We start from the raw sequence: 21,418 nt of genomic DNA, 5'->3' as shown, positions 1-21,418 counted from the left end.
AAAAAACTAATACTACTAATACTTCCCTTCCTAGACTTTACAGACCTGAAACTTGCCTTTAGTACTTATTCATTGTTGCTCTTAGTTGTGTAAATTGCTTCCTTGTCCTCATTTGTAAGTCGCTTTGGATAAAAGCGTCTGCTAAATGACTAAATGTAAATGTAAATGTAGTATGAAGCCGCGGATTCAGGTGTCATTTAAGCTGATCCGCGCATCTCTACTGTGAGGGTTAGGTGTGAGCATTAAAAAGCATTGCATGCAGCTAAGATTGCAACTGCACCATGTCTGCATCCAGACCCCTCTCAAAGCTGATGGACATTTGCACACTTCATTCAACTTTGCAACACAGCGACACACACCAGTTATGCAGAAAACTCAGTGTTGAATAAAAATTCAATTCCATTTTCAATTCTTTTTTAAATTCTTTTTTTATTGAACATTTTGATTTTGAACAAAGCCCAAGATCCACCCAGCAAAAAGTGTCAAATAAATTAAGAACAGTAATAATGTAATAACAAGGATGAAATCAGGATTGAAACATACAGTAAACGATACAGTCTCTTTCATATTTAACCAAAATTGTACAGTTTATTTTTACTGGCACCACTTATTTTGGCTGTGGTGTATTCCAAGCTAATAATGTCCAGTAGATAGAGCCCCATTTTCAAATTCTTATTTAATCATGTTATAACTCACACTGGTGGTTATCATGTTACATCTCACCCCAGGCTGTGCTACAACTAACCCAGAGACTATGGAGTGAATTGTAAAATTTCACTCCTCCTGTTTTAAACTAAACTGCACATTTTCTGTTAGTTTCAATCAAATTTTGAGTAAAAATTAAGCATTCAATAGGGCTGTTGATTCTGATTGGCTGACATTTCGTGCAATTATACTCAAGGAAACATTTTGGGTGCATTATTTTCTAATAATTCAGCGGCACATCATCAGTTATCCCATTATATTATATTGTATTATATTATATTATATTATATTATATTATATTATATTATATTATATTATATTATATTATATTATATTATATTATATTATATTATATTATATTATATCATACCAAATTATATATTGTATTATATCACATTATATTATATTATATTATATTATATTATATTATATTATATTATATTATATTATATTATATTATATTATATTATATTATATTATATTATATTATATTATATTAATCTAATCATATCATATCATATCATATCATATTATATAGCTAAAAACTACTCTAACACACTAATAAATACATCAATAAAGTGCTGAACACTGCAACATTGCATACTTTTTTTAATCAAACGAGTTAGGCTTCCACTTTCATTGGACACACAACTTCATGTTTTTAATCTGTAATTAAGGTATTGTCAAGTTATGTTTACTAGAGCCTGTTTTTCCTTACAAATACAAAACTCTATTAAACAATGCCATCAGAAAAATCTAGAGTTAGTCTACGATTAATTATTCTTTAGAGTTTTCATGTTGTCCTCACACTATTGAATTCAAGTATGCCATTAAAAATCCTTCACGAAACTGCATTAAATCCGTTAAATACACATGCGCCTTCATCTTTTGTCCAATTTTCATGTTATTTGATTTAAATCAAAGTTTGCATTATTGTAATTCACCTCCTGGCTGACAGGTTTGGTTTGCAGCTTATAGTGCTTTAATAAAGCCTTTTTTAAATTCCCTACTGCATAAAAATGCATAGAAATAAATACTGCCAGAGCCAGTGATGCTGAAAAAGTGGACGGCCACTAAATGCAAACAATAGCAAAAGGACTGTCAGAATATGCAGAAAGATACTGTATATTTGAGGGCTCTGCAGTATCTGAGGGCGTCCCGGCAACATGTGGAAGCACAGACACACACCTCTGATAAGAACTTCATTAACAGCCATGGTCAAGCTGCAGTCACTATATACACTGGCTGGCACGAGGAAAGGTATGTGTGTGTGACTGTGTGTTTTCCTAAAGGAAAGAAATATGGTAAAAATGATAAGGGTCTTTTGCCGTCAGACACAGAATTGAAATCCCTGGATGTTTGTGGCATGGTGCATGTGGATGAATGCTGATGTGCCCTGCCATATAACACACATGTTTGGGTATTGACTCACAGCGAGGATGTGATTGCAATTCTCGGTAGATCCATCCAGGCTATTAAGTCAGATTGTAAAAGCAACCTTGAAATGCGCAGACACACTTGACTACAAGGTAATGACCCATATCTTTAATTAATTACAGACAATTATAAAACTGATTGACTTGCATAATCTTGGCACACTCCACTTCATAACCTGTAGATTGCACTGGGATTAAAAGGGATGACTATCTTAAGGGAAGTAAATACAGATGAATTGGTTAAAAAATATATTGTTATTATTTTTTAAATGAAGTAATTTTATGTGGTAATTTTTTTTTTTGAAATGCTACAGTAAAAATCATGGTTAACATGTACACTATGGTCAAAAGTTTGGGGTCAGTAGGATTTCTAAATGTTTTATAATAAGCTTCTCCTGCTCACCAAGGCTGCATTTATTTCAACAAAACAACAGTACAAATTGTGAAATGCTATTGCACTATAAAAAAACAGTTTAAAAGTAATTTATCATTTAATTCAATCATTTATTCCAGTGATTTTAAAGATGAATTTTTAGCTTCATTACTCCAGTCTTCAGAGTCACACGATCCTTCAGAAATCACTAATAGTTATAATTATTTTTATTATTATTCATTCCTCAGCTTTTCAGCTTAGTTCCTTAAATAATCTTGGGCCGCCACAGCGGAATGAACCGCCAACATATCCACCATATGTTTTTTACTCAGTGGATGCGACCTTCTTGCTGTGAGGCGATTGTGCTACCCACTGTGCCACCGTGACGGCCTGATATTATTATTATTATTAATATTAATGGTAATAATAATAAAAGTAATAATGACTGGAGTGATAATTTCATTTGAAACTACATGCAATAAGAACATAGTTATTTAAAACTTTAATAAATATTATTATTGTTCTTATTTTTTCCATTTAATAAATGTCACCTTGATGAACAGAATAAAAAACATTTACAGTGAGTTAACTGACTGCACTGAGAATTGCAAATTGTATCACATATTTTCTGAAATATTTTTTGGTTTTAATAATCAAAATATTTTGTTTAAATATTATTTCTTACACAAAAATTAGATAAAGCAAGTTAAAAATGGAATTTTTTTCGACATAATAAATTCAATGGTTTGGGGATTTTGGAAATCTCTTCTTTCAGTTCATAACTCAAAATATTGTGAAAAAGCCCTCAAAAATATGTATTTTTTGGAAAATGCAATATATAATTAAATAATCAAGCAAATTATGTATAAACTGCTCTGTAAAACACTTACCATCCCTTTACATTTTACCCCACATTGTTGTATGCATTTTGTAAATAAATTGTATTTACTGTAAGATTTTTTTGTTGTTGATGTTTTTCCATTTATATAGTGGTCTCAAACTCAATTTCTGGACGGCCAGAGCTCTGCATAGTTTAGCTTCAACCACCTCCCACTCGTGCCCGCTTAACAGTCCATAGTAGTCCTGAACACCTTGATTGTTTGGATCAGCTCTGTTTGATTAGGGTTGGAGCAAAACTGTGCAGAGCTGCGGCCCTCCTGGAATCGAGACCCATGATTTACCCAAATATTTGTGTGTCTGTCTGACAAATTACTTTATGATATTCAATTTACTTTGCATTATTATAGTAAGATACAATAGTTTTATTTTGGCTAAGTACTTTTCATTTTAACTCATTCAATCATTTTCTTTTCAGCCTAGTCCCTTGATTAATCTGGGGTTGCCACAATGGAATGAACCGCCAACTTATCTAACATGTATTTCACGCAGTAGTTGCCCTGCAGCCACAACCCAGCACTGTAAATCACACATACATTGTTGCATTTAAACCCACACATACACTATGGCCAATTTAGTTTTTCAATTCACCTACAGTGCATGTCTTTGGATTGTAGGGTAAACCGGAGCACCCGGAGGAAACCCACACGAACACGGGGAGAACATGTAAACTCCACACAGAAATGCCAACTGACCCAGCTGGGGCTCGACCTTCTTGCTGTGAGGCAACAGTGCTACCCTCTGCACCACCCCTTTTCCGTTTTATTAAGTTGTGCTTTTTACTTATATCTCAGCCAGATACGTTTAATTGAGAATAAGTTTCATTCTGTATCTCTAATTTCACTTGAGTGTCATTTTTGAGGATTTTTTCACACTTTGGGATTTGCTGAAGTGCAAAGTATGGCTCAGTGCAGGTGGAAAAAAAGGAAAAGCTTTTGAAAACATGTTTTGCTAAAACTTAAAAGTGTATTTTTTACATTTTCTTTACATTAAGAATGTAAAGAAGAACTTTATATTAGACAAAAAAACTCTCAAAGTCAAAATCTCATAATTGACACGTGCATGGATTATTATTATTTTTTGCCTGCAGTGTCTTAAGGTTTCTGATGTGTTCTCTAATTCTTCCTGCAATATAGGAAGAGTGAAATCTCCAGTTAGTGATGTGCAGTCTTCATTATGACCTCTTGACGGAGCATGTCTGAATTTGGTCTGCTCTGGCTGATGAACAGCCCGTCGTCTCATTAAGCTCTCAGTAGAAGCTAAGGGCTGGTAAAATGTCATGCCCGATGGGACACGAGACATGGAGGTGGAGAAGAAAAGTAAGTGTGCGGTGAACTTGTCATGTCGATGTGTCTTGCTTCTCAGAGTGCATGGCAACAAACAGACAAGAGCAAGTTATTTTAAGGTGTCATTAACCATGGTGTCATTAACAAGATGTCATTGTGTTTTGAATAAGCAGGAGTGTCGATCTGCATGAATGAAAAAGCACATGCAAAGTGAACTCCAACTCAAAATGTTCAGCGGTTATTTCATTATAGGTGCTGTATGTGTTGGTCTGCTATAGAGGCAGTAAAAGTCTTCATGAGGAAAACAACATAAACATTAATATCCTCAAGAAAATGGGAAAAAATGAAACTGTGACAGCACAGAATTTGTAATTAGATTAAAAGAAATGTGACCCTGGTCTTGATGCATATATGGTGGGTGTGAATTTGCCAAGAATATGACCCTGGATTAATATCGATGTTGAACCTGGAATGTAATTTTTATTTAAAAATGTAATCTATACATATCTAATCCATACCATAAACCAAACCCTAACTTTAAATTATTCCCAAATTCAGAGTGGAATAATAGTTGGATAAAACAATGGTTCCAACGGGGGTTGGGTCGTTTGGCGATTTTCGAAAAATCTAATTGATTTTATTAAACTATTAGAATTACCATTTTTTATCCATAACCTACTGGAGAACAAAGTAGTAGTTAATAGCATTAGTCAACAACGTTGCAAACATGTTAATGATAAACATTAAAAAAACAACATGCAAATAAAAAGCCATCAGCCTTTCAATTTATTTTTGGGACCCCTGAGGTGATGACATTACATTAAAGACACAGCAATGGCATCAGATGCAGCAAATTGATTTTATGGCACCAGCCACTAGGTTAAACTTTCTGGCACCTTTACGGCACTCACATACATTACAAATAAATACAGGCCACAACTGAACAAGTAGAATGGTCTCCAAGTGGGTTTCTCCAAAACTAAACGATGAATAGACTTATCTATTAAATCCCATAAACCCTGGGATAAAAATCATGTACAATATAACCCTAACTGCGAGCCTAAAATTGACAAAGTGTAAACTTATCCTTTTATTCTGATTGGCTGATAGGAATGTTGTTCAACATGCTCATAAAGAACATTTCCTACAAAGTGAAATCACACCAAGACGTTACACAGTTATATGTTCTCATAATAGCCAACAAAAAACTGCAAGGGTCAATTTTTTTTTATGCCAAAGAAATAATCCTACAGTAAAAAAAGGATCAAAACCTAATATTTAATTAGTTATAGGCATTTCTAAGCACTTAATTTAGACTTTTTTTATTTCAAATTTAAAGACAACATTTTCAGTACTCAGATTTTTACTTTGCAATCAGTCAAATTATTACAAATATATCACCAAAATACTTCACATTTTATTAATAACCATTAATAATGATGATAACAATAGTGATGATGATATTGTACTGATTTGATAATAATGAGGATGAGAGAGGGGTCTGGCTGCAGACCCGGTGCAGTGCAATTTGGGCTGCATCCAATGCTTTTTAATGGGCTCACCTAACCCCACCCCTAACCCTACCCGTCACAGTGATGTCACTAGCTCAATTTGAGTGTATTGTGTCTGACATTGCATCGCTGAGTGATGCAGTCTCAGCTTGCATCATAAAGGCTTTATCCAGGTATTAGAGGATGAAAATGATAATTGTAATTCTAATGTTTACCATTATATATAGAAGCGTTTATTAATAACCCTAATAATAATACTGTTAATATTGTATACAACATTATTAATTATGATAAGGGTGATGATGATGATGATTGTATTTGTGATTAGAAATGCACAATACATTGTTTTAACATCAATATTACAATGTGCTAATCTGCAATAGTCACATTGCAAGATCTGCAATGTCAAATTGACATTGTATTTTAACCATAAAATATAGTGCATAACACATAATGTTTTTAAGGCTCATGACTGTACAATTTTAAGCAAATTTGCAGCTTTAACAAAGAATTATTGTGTTTATTAATACAGTGAATATCTATACAGTGTTATGTTGCATTTGTATTTATACCCTAATACTTTTAAGACTTCACCAAAAAACATTTTGTTTCTTTTTATCTTTGATCTTTTGTTTTATTGAGCTGTAATGTTGTTTTATGCATAAGATGCACCTATAAAATCATCCAATCATTGTGAAATCATGAATTATTCGTCATCTTGTGAAATTATGCTCATATCGCAATATATATATATATATATACTAAACTTGTGAATGCTGAAAAGTCATTCCATATAAAACTAATAGTCCTTGTTTTATTACGTCAGTCATTACATACAAAAATGTTAAACTAGTTGTCAAAATCTTTCTAGCAAATTTAAAAAAAAAAGTAAAACTTTATTTTCCTGAAAATGTCTTAAAATTTAACAATTTGATGAATGATTTACAGACCTGTGTATGTTGTAGGTTCAGTTCAAATATTTACTGCAATATTGTCTTCAGTTTATAGGAAGTTTATGTTTGTTGTAAATAGGGGGATAATTATTCTTTTGTACATTGCTGTGAATAAATTAGAATTGTAAAGAGCAAATGCAGTAAAAATGTGAAACATACATATTCAGTGTCTTGTACTCAGATATCTTACTAAATGCAGTGATGTCTAACTTTACTGTAGTGCTCAAATGGCTGTGCATATATAGTGCTGTCTTGAACATTTTCAGCAAGTGTCACCAAAATCTGATTTTTTTTGCATTGAAAAAATGTACAGACTAAAGTGTCATAATGAAAACAGGAATAAGCCATTTGACTTTCTTGTTCATAAACAATGGTGACAGAACTTTTAATTTTGATGACACTGACACTTTGATTAACATCAATACTTGCCTTTGAGGAATGAACTATCTATTTTGAGCAAGTGACGCGCTTTTGCAGGTTATCAGCTAGGTTTTGCAGTTTGCACTAATTGTTTTGCAGTTTGCATTAACTGTTGTGCAAATGTAAATAGTGTTGTGAGAAATGCACCAAAGCGTCAGAAAAACTGTAATATGTGTTGACATTAAAGTGGTAGCATCAAAGAGACAGTAATGGGATAAAGAAAAAAAAAACTTATCTATAACATTATTATTAATAAATTTGTCATCAACAAAAATTACTGTGATGATGATGATGATGATGATGATTTGTAGAAGTGGTAGTAATAGTAGCTGTTGTAGTAGAAATTGCAGCTGTCAAAAAGTGATTATTAAAATTAAATAGCCATAAAGTAAATCATCACAATATTAACCTCATTATTCAGACTGTTTGTGTTAATAGTTTTATAATGCACTCTCTAACTCGGAGAGTTGGCTATGAACGCATCAGAATCAGGGAATCAGCAGCATTATTGTTTGAGAGACTGCATGTATGCGAGCTCCAGTCTAAGCGGAGGGATTTCTCCGGCACAGTGATATTTTGTTTGAGTAATGGTGTGTTGTATCTAGCACAGGCTTGGCTCTCCATCATTCCTGCACAGATCCAGATAATAGCCCATCTGCTGCCCCAACACCCACAACTGCCTGTCTCACCCATAATGCATAGTAAGAGTTATTGTAACCCGCAAACTGAAAATATCCTCTACAGACACGTAAAGACTTTGCTTTTATTACAGAGGAACTGCTGCTCTCTAGTGCTGACGTTGAAGCATTACAATGTTGCTTGTCATTGCATAAACTATAGTGACTTGACATGTGCCAGTATTTAATAATGTTTAATTATTTTGTGATAATGAATATGCATGATATTATTATACACTAGAAAAAAGCTTTCATTCATCCATTTAAAAAAATTATGGGAATGGTTCTAAATTTATAATCTAAATTTTATCACTTGATCCAATGAAAAATAAATTATTTGCCTTAAACAATATTTTCTATCTCCATGAGAACAATTTTATATAACCTGGTACAAAGTGTATTTCATTTGTTGAAGAAAATCAATCGATTTAAATTTTCTTTTTGTTCTAAACGAGATAGCTTTAATCAAAACAACAATTCCCATAAAATGTTCATTCATCCAATTAAAAATATTTGGGTAATAGTTTCACATCTAAATTTGATCTTGTGAGCCAATAAACAACAAATCATTTACCTCAACCAATATTTTTTCCATTAAAGTACAAAGCATATTGAGTTTCTGTTTAATAAGCATGTACTGGCATGTGTGAGTAACCTTAACATTTAACATTGGTCAAAACAAATACTTCTTAGTTAATAAACTAAGTAAATAAATAAATAAATAAATAAATAAATAAATAAATATTAAAGTGAAATAAAAGATACATTTTAAATTGGATGAAACACTGCTTGTTTTTTTTCAGTGTAGGCACTTTACAATATTGTGAATAATGATTTATTATTTGAACTTTACAGTACCTTACATGAATATACAGTACAATACCTGACATTTTACCTAAAAATCTTCAGATTTTAAATTTTTTTTTAGGTATCTGTTACTGGTTAAACTGATGATGAAAACCAAATGAAATAAAAATTTAAAACATTTATTCACCTTAGAGAATGTTTATTTTAAAAGCAAAACCGTTTCAGTAATCAGGGTTTCTACAGGTTTCATCAAGTCAAATTTAACACTTTTAGGACCTTTTTTAAAGACCATTATGAATTAAATTTCAGGCTTACACAAGACTAAAGGCTCAGTATTTTTTCTAATGATCCAGTTAAAACATTAAAAAAACATTAATAACAAATGTTATTGTAAGGAAGAGAATTAAAACATATGCATATAAATAGAAACATAAATAGGGTGGGTAAATAGAGTTAATAAATAAGAGTTAATAAATGAACTTTTGTCAAAACTTTTATTGTGATGGAATGCTAGTGATTGGATGGGTGTTGGTCCGATTGGGTTAAATTAAAATTGGGAAAAATTAAGATCTGCTAAAAAAACGATTTAAGACCTACAACACAATATTTTAGTGAATTTAAGACTTTTTAAGGTCTACAATTTTGATTTTGAAATTTAAGGCATTTAAGAGTTAAGTTGCTGCAGACACCCCGTTAATAGAGCTATTAACTAAAATTTGTCATTTTAAAAAATATATCTTAAAATTTTTAATAAAAAAAAAACACTAATGTGAAGACATGTCGTTATTTCTTTTTAAAATTTAGATAAGGCTTTATCTAAGTATTAAGTATTATCTAAGTATTAAGTATTTTGGTTTATGATTTTGGCAAATTAGGATTGCTATACCTTTTGAAGCATAGCCTACATAATTTCCTAACAAGCATACAGTAAACAAAATATTTCAATCGATTAGAGATTAATTGCATAATTTAACTAGAGTTGCAGATACCTTTTTAATCCCCTCAGATATGCAGCCTTTAATAAAAGCACCTGTTGATTTTTGTCAGCCCTCCAATAGTTTGTTGTTTTGTTCTCCGTTTCCTGCATTTATTTTCTGTGGAAAAAATCAATTTATTGAGGACACCTTGTGGACAAATTAAGAAGTGCAAAAATAATTCAACGCACAAGTTGGTTCAAACAGCTCCAACAGTCGTAATTGAGCCTCTTTCATAGAATTAGCCAACAACAATCTTTGCAAATTGCAGTAGTGAGTTTGTATGGTCTTTTTTTATTTTCTTGCAATAAGTTTAAATCTCATAATTTAGATTAACAAAACGTTTGTATTTTAAGTTTTAATACTATCTTGCAGTTTTGCAGTGATGAAAATACAGAAAAATGTGAGAATAGAAAAGTTGAGAATATAAAGAGGTCTAAACTTAAAAAAAATTATGAGGGGAAAAGGCAGAATTGTGAGATTGTAAGAATTTCTAATTCTGAAAAAAAAAATACTGAATTTATAGACAGAAATATAAACTCAGAATTCTGTCATTTTCCACACAATTTAAAGTTTTCTACCTTCAATCCTAAAACTCAATCATTTTAATGAATTCTGAGTTTCTAGTGCATGGTGCATGATTACTGCTGTTATTTGCATTTTTTGTTTGTTTTTATTTTTTCAACCAACAGCTCAAATACCTTGTTTTACCAATAATTTAGTTCATATTTGTCTATACTATCACCATAAAAGCATATTTGTATTCATAAACAGTGAAATAAACATGTATGTGACAGAAATTCCAGAATTTTCAGCAAGCTATCTAATACAGTGAATGTTTATAGGGGTTTAATCAATGTAATGCTTAATTTTTTTTTTTACTTACAAGACAGGTTATGTTAGCTTAAAATGGTTATTATAATTTTTTATCCCATTGTGGAAACAAGCTTCCATATATGTTCTACAGAATGTTGTATGAAATCCAAATGATGGCACTTGGAGGGTTTTGAATCTGAAAACTTAATTTGCTGTTTGTTGAAACTTATTTAAAATGAGCTACAACAACACAATTATTTAGTTTTTTTGGACAACTTACATTTTTTATGTTCAATCCACTTAGATTAGTAAAAACTAATCAGTTAACTTTATTCCTTCGTGTTGCCCCACACAAATTGTTTGTGTGGAACCCAGCAATTTTTTTTAGAATGCTTTTAACAACAGAGCTTTCCATTAAAATAAGTTCAACGATCCCCTATTCCTGACAGATTGACTCAGTGTCTGTATCTTCTGTTATTCACAGCTTTTGGCCATGCAGGCAATCATTGCCATCTGACCCATTTAAATTAGCTCTGAATGTCCAGGAGATTTGAGCCCATTCAGCAGGTCCTGAATGCTGACTCAAGTCCATGCATGCTCCTTACGGTTCTATTAATGGATGGGATGGCTATAAGTCATTATTATTTTTGCCTCCTCTTTAAACTTCACCGCCCACCTCTCCTCATTCTGCTTGTTGCGTTGTTGTTATCCTCTCATAGCCTTGCACAAATGGCTTTTGTAATGAGAAAAGAGCTATAAAATGCATGATGGCTCCCAAAAGCGGCAGGCAAGCAGTTTGCTAAGTATGATTGTCAAATTGTTTAAAAACACCTCTGGATTTCCTTCCCTTAACTAGGCACAGATAGTTTCCTTTAGCAGTTTTGCACACCAAAGTATTTTTGGGTACCATTAATATATATTTTAGCTAGTATGAATTAGTTTAAAAAAATGTTGTTTTATGCACTGTATCTTATTTTAGATATGCGTATTTCAGAAAATGTAGCTTTATTGTTTCAGATCATCATACAACCTCTGTTACAGTTTTTCTCGATTGCTTTGATGCAGTTGTCAACTGAAACTCCACATTTTCAAAACAGTTAACACACAGGCCTAAACAGCGGCACTCATGGTCAAAATGACTCATTTTGCTTGCAAAAGGCACATATCGTGTCAAAACATTTAACATATGCAACAAAAGCTAGTTTTACCTTCAAACAACACAACTTGCAAACAAGTATATGAGCTCTTTCAATTAATCATTACACAATGGACAACAAAATACAAAATACAGAACTCAAAATGCACCACCATTGCTTGCCATTGTAGCTTATAGCCAATGGCATTTGTTGTCTCTATTTGGGCTGTCAAATTCAGGACATAGCCATATTGACCTCCTCCATCAATGCTGGCACAGAACAACACAGACCTTCCATTGTTTTTATAAGGTTTGCAGAATGATGGATAATTGAAGATTTGTGTGAAGGAGTGTCAAACCGGTGCTTCAGTGATTTCATACTGATGTTGGTAGTTTTTAATAGTTAGGAACAGATGGATTCTGTTTGGTTACCAAAACTAAAACAATGGAATTTGGACTGCTTGAATGACATCTGTGTTAACTGTTTGGAAAAATGGTGGGGAAAATGTGTCAACCCAATGAGAAAGGGTTTACACATTTGCAAGACCGGTCCTCTGCTGTGCTGGGATAGTGATAATGAAAATGAAGAGGAACCTAGTTTCTTTAACCAGGTCAAAGCAAACTAGAAAAACTGTAAACAGCTCATTAGGTTAGTTCACACAAAATTATGTTACTATGTTATTATTATTACAGTGGTTCAATCTGAATATTATCAAGCTACAGGAATACGTTTGTGTGCACATAAAACAAAAATAACATTCTCCAAACAGCTGCTGTCTATGGAGGTTGAGAGAGCTTTGGGAGTTAATATATCTTAAAATCTAAAAGATCTTCATTTGTATTCTGGGGATGAGTGAAGGTCTCATGATGCTTGGAACAACAAGGGTGAGTAATTAATAACAAGATTTTTAATTTTGGGAGAGTTTAACACAAATATATAAATTACCCACTCACACTGCAGAAGATCAATGCATTTAGTCACATTAATAGTCAAGACAAAAGGATCTGCTATAATTCAAACAGAGCATAAGAATCAGAAAGATGTGTGATTTAAAGGGCACCTACAGTATTTTACCCATTTTATAAGATCTAAGATAAGCCTTTGGTGTCTCTAGAATGTGTCTGTAAAGTTTCAGCTCAAAATACCCATCAGATTATTTTTTATAGCCTTCACAATTTGCCCACTTTGGTGTCCGAGTAGTAGCTTTAAATGAAAATGAACTGCTTCTCCCCATTCACCGTTCCCACGTGCGTGTCTGCTTCTCGCTTTACACCACATAAACAACAGTCAGTGAAAGAGACAAGGATAAAGCTGAAATACAGCTCAAAAATACCAAGTAAGTTTATTGCTTGTATTTGTGGTGGAGTTTATTTAAGTATTTCTGAAATGATGCGTCTCACACAAATGCCGTTTGCAGCACACGCACGCACGCACGCACTCACGCACACACACACAAGCGCGTTTACTGAAACTATGAGGCCGTGGTTATAGCAGTTTTACTGTATTTATCACAAACATGCTCTGTTTTAAAACTTATAAAAACCGCAGAGAGTTGGAACAGATATTTTAATCCCAGATTATTTGCAAAAAAAATAAAAATTCTTTGGACATTTATACATGTTATTATAGAAACATAGCGCCTGACTGTCAATCAATTCAGTGAGCAGGGAATACCTATTCCCTACGTCACATTGTAGTGGGCCTCAAAATCACTGGGATTTGGGTCCCATTTTAATGTCAGAATTTTTTTAAACTAAGACTAGTTGGGTTTATATCACTTCATTATAACAATGGATACACTATACACACAGTTCTGTCCAATCAGCTTACAAAAATCGATTTTAATGACAGGTGCTCTTTAAGTCACTTTGAACGCAGCATTGTTTTTGATCAGATCTGTCTGATTTGTATATTTCAGAAACTAACAGTATTTAAAAGATGGTCAGAAAAAAAAGATAAAGAAAGATAGATAGTTGAAAAGTCAAAAATAAGTTCTGAAAGTTAAAATGCTTTGTTGATGTCCAGAGAAATTTGACCCAACTGGTTTGGGGTCATAGAATAGTAATAGTGCAATGGTAATGCACTATTACTGCGATAGTAGAAAAAAAAAAAAAAAACACTCATTACGCCAAAGTCTCAGATGAGAATTTCTAAATAAACAACATCAACAACAAAGAGCAACTCTATATAAACAACACATCAAACCTTGAAACAGATGAGCTACAGCAACAGAAGAAAAAATACAGATGACACTTCTGTCAGCTGACAATAACAAACTGCGGCTTCAGTTCAGTCTCACCAAAACTGGACAATACGAGATGGAAAAACGTTGCCCAGTCTGATGAGTCACCATTTCTTTGTAAGCAACATGAAAGCATGGTATCATCCTCTCTTCGACAGTTCAGGCTGCTAGTGGTGTAATGATGTAGGGAATGGTTTCTTGGCACACTTTGTACTAACTGAGCATCAGTTAAACACCACTGCCTCACTGGTTCTGTCATTCTTAAAAGAGTAAAAAAAGCTCCAGCAGATATACACAGCACATGAAAAAAGTTTCCAGCTAGATCACTAGGTAACAGCACTGCATAATGTCATCAAGTCCGCTGCAGACATGGTACAGCAGCAAAGTTTCTTGATTATTATGTTGGGATGAGAGTAGTTTCTAACCATTTCAGCCTAAAAATAGCAACTTTTCATTCATTAATTCATTCATTTTCTTGTCAGCTTAGTCCCTTTATTAATCCAGGGTCACCACAGCCGACTGAACCACCAACTTATCCAGCAAGTTTTTACACAGCGGATGCCCTTCCAGCCACAACCCATCTCTGGGAAACGTCGACACACACATTCACTACAGACAATTTAGCCTACCCAATTCACCTGTACCACATGTCTTTGGACTGTGGGGGAAACCAGAGCACCCAGAGGAAACCCACGCAAAGGCAGGGAGAACATGCAAACTCCACACAGAAACACCAACTGAGCCGAGGTTCGAACCAGCGACCCAGCAACCTTCTTGCTGTGAGGCATCAGCACTACCTACTGCACCACTGCCTCGCCAAAATAGCAACTTTTAATTTTCAATCTGTCTTAGTACACAATAAACAACAATAAAACAACAGATCAGTCAAACTTTATATATAAAAAGTATCAAAACTATTGAATTTTTGAAGAGAGGTGCTAATAGTCTAACACGTTTCAATGATTTATGCTAAGCTAAGCTAAAAGTGCTCCCACCAGACCTAAAGATCCTCTGAATGGATTAAAAAAATGATAGAACTCATCTGTTCAACTCTAGGGGACTTGTAAAACGAGCTTACTGTATTTCACAAAAAAGTGGAGGGTTCCTTTAAATGGACTTTATTACATTTCAAGTACAAAGTAATATCCTGCATTTTTATCACAAAACTTGAAAGCCGAATGGATGAGTGAGTAAATTAGATTAAAAGAGAAAGACAGAATGTCGGCTTGGTATGTTGACAAGCTTTCTGTAATCTCGAATCCCCTCTTGTGGAGGCCTCACTGATGGGCCTGTGTCTTCCAAACCCCAGCCGGCAGGACGCAGCAGAGCATGACTTGTGATGAAGGATAATTACCCCACAGTCACTAGAGAGCCTAAACTCTCTCTCTATCACACACACACACGCACACACACACACACACGCGCGCACAAACTCACACACACACACACACACACAAGAAAAGGAGAACATAAGGCAATGGGAGAGATAGAGAGCAAAACTAGATGAAAAGAGACAGGAAGAAGCAATGTGATAAATTAATAATAAACGCACTATAGCATGAACAATAGAGAGTGTGAACTGGAAAGACGGTAAGTCCATTATTTAGGATTGTGACCGACATGAAAAGAAAAAGAGAAAAGAGAACAAGCTGAAAGAAAAGAATTGAGATGTACTTCTACTCGTGATCTTCGGTCATAATTGTTCTTTCAATATTGTAGTGAGATTTTATCATCTTAGATGGATCAATTGCTTCTTTATGAGTCAAGTTGTTGTTTAAGGTTTCAGAGGACACTGAACTTGGACTTCGCAAATGATCATGCTTGACTTGCATTTGACCTCGTCACACCAGCCTCTGCCCTCATCCTTCCGCAGGTCATTGCGCATGCTTGTCACACTTTTTATGCAATGCCATCTAGTGGCTCTTAAAAACTGGATACAGCTTCCTATAAAGAGAAAATGAATGCATCTGCATTACATCATGTAATGGATTTAGCTTTAAAAATGTTTGTGCAAGCTTTTATTGTTAAAGTTCTGGATTAATTTTGAGTTGGACATTGATTAGGGATATCTATAAAAACTTGTCAAGGGGAATTTCATGCATTACAGATGTGGAAAATGTTCCTGCAGTGATATTGCTTGGATATTTTTTTATTATAGAGTAAAAAATGATTTATCATTTTGATTTAGATTCATACAATGCACTTAATTTGTTGAGCACAGTGATCTTTGCTTGGGGTTCATAATTATTCTTGTATATAGAGTTTATGATGAGTATCCTAAACCTTCAGTAATTAACTTCAATGAACTATTGTTGATTGGACAACCACTCTATGTGACCTGCTTGCACAAAAGCTCTACCATTTTGTGTCCCTATATACCGGTGATTATTATTGTATGAATCATTTTAGTATTGTGACCACTCAAACTCCCCCTGGCTATGGGCCTGTTACTTGTTTTAAACCTGTCTTTCTTTTTTTTCTGCTGAACACAAAAGAAAATATTTTGAAGTAAGCTGGAAAACCTGTAACCACTGACTTCCATAGAATTAGTTTTTCCATATGTAGAAGTTGAAGATTAGGTATTCAGCTTTCTTCAAATTACATTTTTTTACAATTGCTATGACACTTTTATCAATACATTTAACAAGTTTCCTAAACTCTTAACACAGTTAGCACAACATCCGTCTTCGTGGGCTATACAATTAACACATTTCTTGTTGTTTTGACACAAAATGCATCCAGTTAACACAAATTTAAAATGCTTTAACTTCTTTTACACACAAGCACAACCAAGAACAAAACAATGTAATTTTACAGTCAAATTTACAAATGCTTTAACACAGGATGTCAGAACAGATAACACCATGTTCTAAACAGAAATTATATAGGATAAAGTCAAAAGAAACAGCTGTTGTAATTGTGAATTGAAACACAAGTTTATTCCCTGTATTTTATTCAATTGCCAATGAGAAACAGCATATTGCGGTTATATAAATAAATAAATAAATAAATAAATAAATGTATATATATATATATATATATATATATATATATATATATATATATATATATATATATATATATATATATATATATATATATATATATAACTGCAATATGAGTCTCTCATATATATATGATATATATATGACAGCTGATTCATATCTAGAAAGCACACTCATGTCTTGTTTTGGTTTTTCCAATCACATGATCATATGTTCTAATAAAGGACTCTTGAGGTTTTTGAAAGGAACATCAAAGAACTCTGTCACCAATACGTCCATGTAAGATTATGCAATACAGTCATTACTGTACTATACACAGTGTGTTTTGCAGTAAACTACTCTTTAAACCTGGAGTTCATTAGTACATACAGTACATATACAGCATTTGCATACACTGTGTCTAATTACTTTCAGAGAGTCATGAAGTTAGAGGCCAATCAAGTACCACATGAAATTTTCAATGTTGACAAGGCTGGGGATGTCGCCGTAGGAAAAACATAATAGGCCAAAGGGCCACAGTTACCGTGCCGGTCCACAGAAGATATCAAGTATAATGTGGATGAGAACATGTGGCAAAAGACCGGGCAGTATAGAAGATTACTTTGTTATTTTACAGTTTTTTACAATTGCTATGACACTTTTATCAATACATTTAACAAGTTTCCTAAACTCTTAACACAGTTAGCACAACATCTGTCTTCGTGGGCTATACAATTAACACATTTCTTGTTGTTTTGACACAAAATGCATCCAGTTAACACAAATTTAAAATGCTTTAACTTCTTTTACACACAAGCACAACCAAGAACAAAACAATGTAATTTTACAGTCAAATTTACAAATGCTTTAACACAGTATGTCAGAACAGATAACACCATGTTCTAAACAGAAATTATATAGGATAAAGTGAAAGTGAACATCTGTTCTAATTGTGAATTGAAACACAAATATATTCCCTGTATTTTATTCAATTGCCAATGAGAAACAGCATATTGCGGTTATATAAATAAATAAATAAATTTATATATATATATATATATATATATATATATATATATATATATATATATATATATATATATATATATATATATATATATATATATATATATTTCTTTATTTATTTATATAACCGCAATATGCTGTTTCTCAATGGTAACTGAAAAAAAAGAAAAATTAATATATATAACTGCAATATGAGTCTCTCATATATATATATATATATATATATATATATATATATATATATATATATATATATATATATATATATATATATATATATATATATATATATATATATATATATATATATATATATATGACAGCTGATTGCCATCTAGAAAGCACACTCATGTCTTGTTTTGGTTATTCCAATCACATGATCATATGTTCTAATAGAGGACTCTTGAGGTTTTTGAGAGGAACAGTGAGCGCATCAAAGAACTCTGTCACCAATACGTCGATGTAAGATTATGCAATACAGTCATTACTGTACTATACACAGTGTGTTTTGCAGTAAACTACTCTTTAAACCTGGGGTTCATTAGTACATACAGTACATATACAGTACAGCATTTGCATACACTGTGTCTAATTACTTTCAGAGAGTCATGAAGTTAGAGGCCAATCAAGTACCACATGAAATTTTCAATGTTGACAAGGCTGGGGATGTCACCATAGGAAAAACATAATAGGCCAAAGGGCCAAAGTTACCGTGCAGGGCCACAGAAGATATCAAGTATAATGTGGATGAGAACATGTGCCAAGAATAGAAGATTACTTTGTTATTTTATTATAATTGTGGTGCTTTTTCTGTTTGCAGTGATGTCCTTGTGCAAAAAGAGTCTGTACTGCAGCAATTCTGTGTCTGTATTTTTCTTTACATAAACTGTAAATTTTATAAAGCAATTATTTTTCTTCGTTTTGTATAGAATTTTTGCCGTAAAAGAAAGAAAATGCATGCATTTACTTAACCCAACGAAACAAAACTGTAACGAGACTTCAAATATAAGGGCAGAGCTGACACATAAACTAATGCAGTTTCTGTAATGTCAGCTGATGTTAGTGTTTTTATTGTCAGTGTGTTCTGATTGACTGAATGTTTATGTTGGAAGAGAACATGTGTTTGTGTTTTGAACAATAATTTCATTTTGAAACATGTTTGCAGTGTTTTGTTAGACATGGTGTAGTGTGTTCGTTTATTTTAGTATTTTGAAAAGTAGTTTAGAGGTTTAGTTTATAATGTGTGATTTTGAGCATAAAATTAACTGTTTTGCCAATTGTGTATTTTAGGTGTGTTGCTGCGTTAAGAGTTTAGCAAACTTGTTAAATGTATTGAAAAAAGTGTCATAGCCATTGTAAAAAACTGTATTATAATTGTGGTGCTTTTCCTGTTTGCAGTGATGTCCTTCTGCAAAAAAAGTCTGTACTGCAGAAATTCTGTGTCTGTATTTTTTTTACATAAATTGTAAATTTTATAAAGCAATTTTTTTCTTCATTATGTATAGAATCTTTGCCGTAAACGAAAGAAAATGCATGCATTTACTTAACCCAACGAAACAAAACTGTAACGAGACTTCAAATATAAGGGCAGAGCTGACACATAAACTAATGGAGTTTCTGTAATGTCAGCTAATGATAGTGTTTTTATTGTCAGTGTTTTCTGATTGACTGAATGTTTATGTTGGAAGAGAACATGTGTTTGTGTTTTGAACAATAATTTCATTTTGAAACATGATTGCAGTGTTTTGTTAGACATGGTGTAGTGTGTTCGTTTATTATTGTATTTTGAAAAGTAGTTTAGAGGTTTAGTTTATAATGTGTGATTTTGAGCATAAAATTAACTGTTTTGCCAATTGTGTATTTTAGGTGTGTTGTTGCGTTAAGAGTTTAGCAAACTTGTTAAATGTATTGAAAAAAGTGTCATAGCCATTGTAAAAAAACTAAATCTCTTATGTTGATCTCTTGATTGTGGTTGTGTATTTTCATTAATGAATTCAAATATATATTAGAAGGGCTTTGAAAAAATCAATTAACATAATGAAAAATACATTCTCTGTAATTTCAATGAAAAAGTTTAGACGGCCCTGATATAGCATCAAAACCGCTTTACTTCTCTATTCTAAACAGAACCACTTTTACGCGTGATTGTGTCTTTACACAAAATTTAGAGCAGAACAAATCTTCCCCAGAGCAGCCTTACGCCTGTTTCACACCGCAAGCGTCAGCGGCGCGTGAGCAGAGCGTGAGCAGCGCGTGTGTTTTCGGCGTCCATGTTAACAGATTAGAGCTTTCATACCGCACGCAGCAGCAGCGCGTCAGAGCGAGGCGTGAGCGTCGCCGAAGCAGCAGTGCAGCGATAGTTTCGGCGCTGGGTCTATTTTTGACGCGCTGCTCACGCTCAATTAAAGTGACAGTGCATTGACAACGACCAAAACACATTGAATGACAGTAAAAAGTAGCAATTTTACCCAATAAATGCGTTAATAATGTCAAATGGTTTATATATAGTCATTCAAATTTACTTAAAACGATTTAAAACGGCAACAAACATTTATTTAGGTCCGAACTACAAAACCAAATGTAAAACAATTTTAGTATCAGTTGCACACTAGTGTTGTAGGAGAGGGGAAATAGAATATTTACGGGAATTGTAGTCCATAGCGAAGTGTATTGTGGGTAGTGTAGTTCGACACGCATGCTGGATGATGTGAGCTCGCTGTGTTCTGTGCAGCGGAGCAGAGGAAGAAAGTTTTTATCGGCTTTGTTTTATGTTCACTCGAGTTATTCCTACCGGGAGCTGTTTGCACAAATTGCACTCTGAATCTGACAACACGAAAATAAGTAAAAGAATGGCATGCATTAATTACTTTTGTCCGTCTCATCATCTGCACGAGCATGAATTAACGAGCTGTTATTCTGCCGCTGGACATCACTGAAGCGGAGAAATTAACACTAGTTTGATCATGTATAAATATCATTATAACTATATTGTATAAATATGATTATAACTAGGTCCTGATAACCTGATAATCAAAAAACAAATGACACGATATCACAGGTGATTGTCTTCTGACTGTAGACACTTCTCATATAAGTTAGCTTTAGAAGCATACAGTACTATTTGATCTATAAAATTTGTAAAATAAATATTTGCAGGTTAACGAAACAGCATAGG

Source organism: Danio rerio, chromosome 13 (genome assembly GCF_049306965.1).
Source record: "Danio rerio strain Tuebingen ecotype United States chromosome 13, GRCz12tu, whole genome shotgun sequence".
NCBI lineage: Eukaryota > Metazoa > Chordata > Actinopteri > Cypriniformes > Danionidae > Danio > Danio rerio.
Note: the sequence above shows the minus strand (reverse complement) of the source record.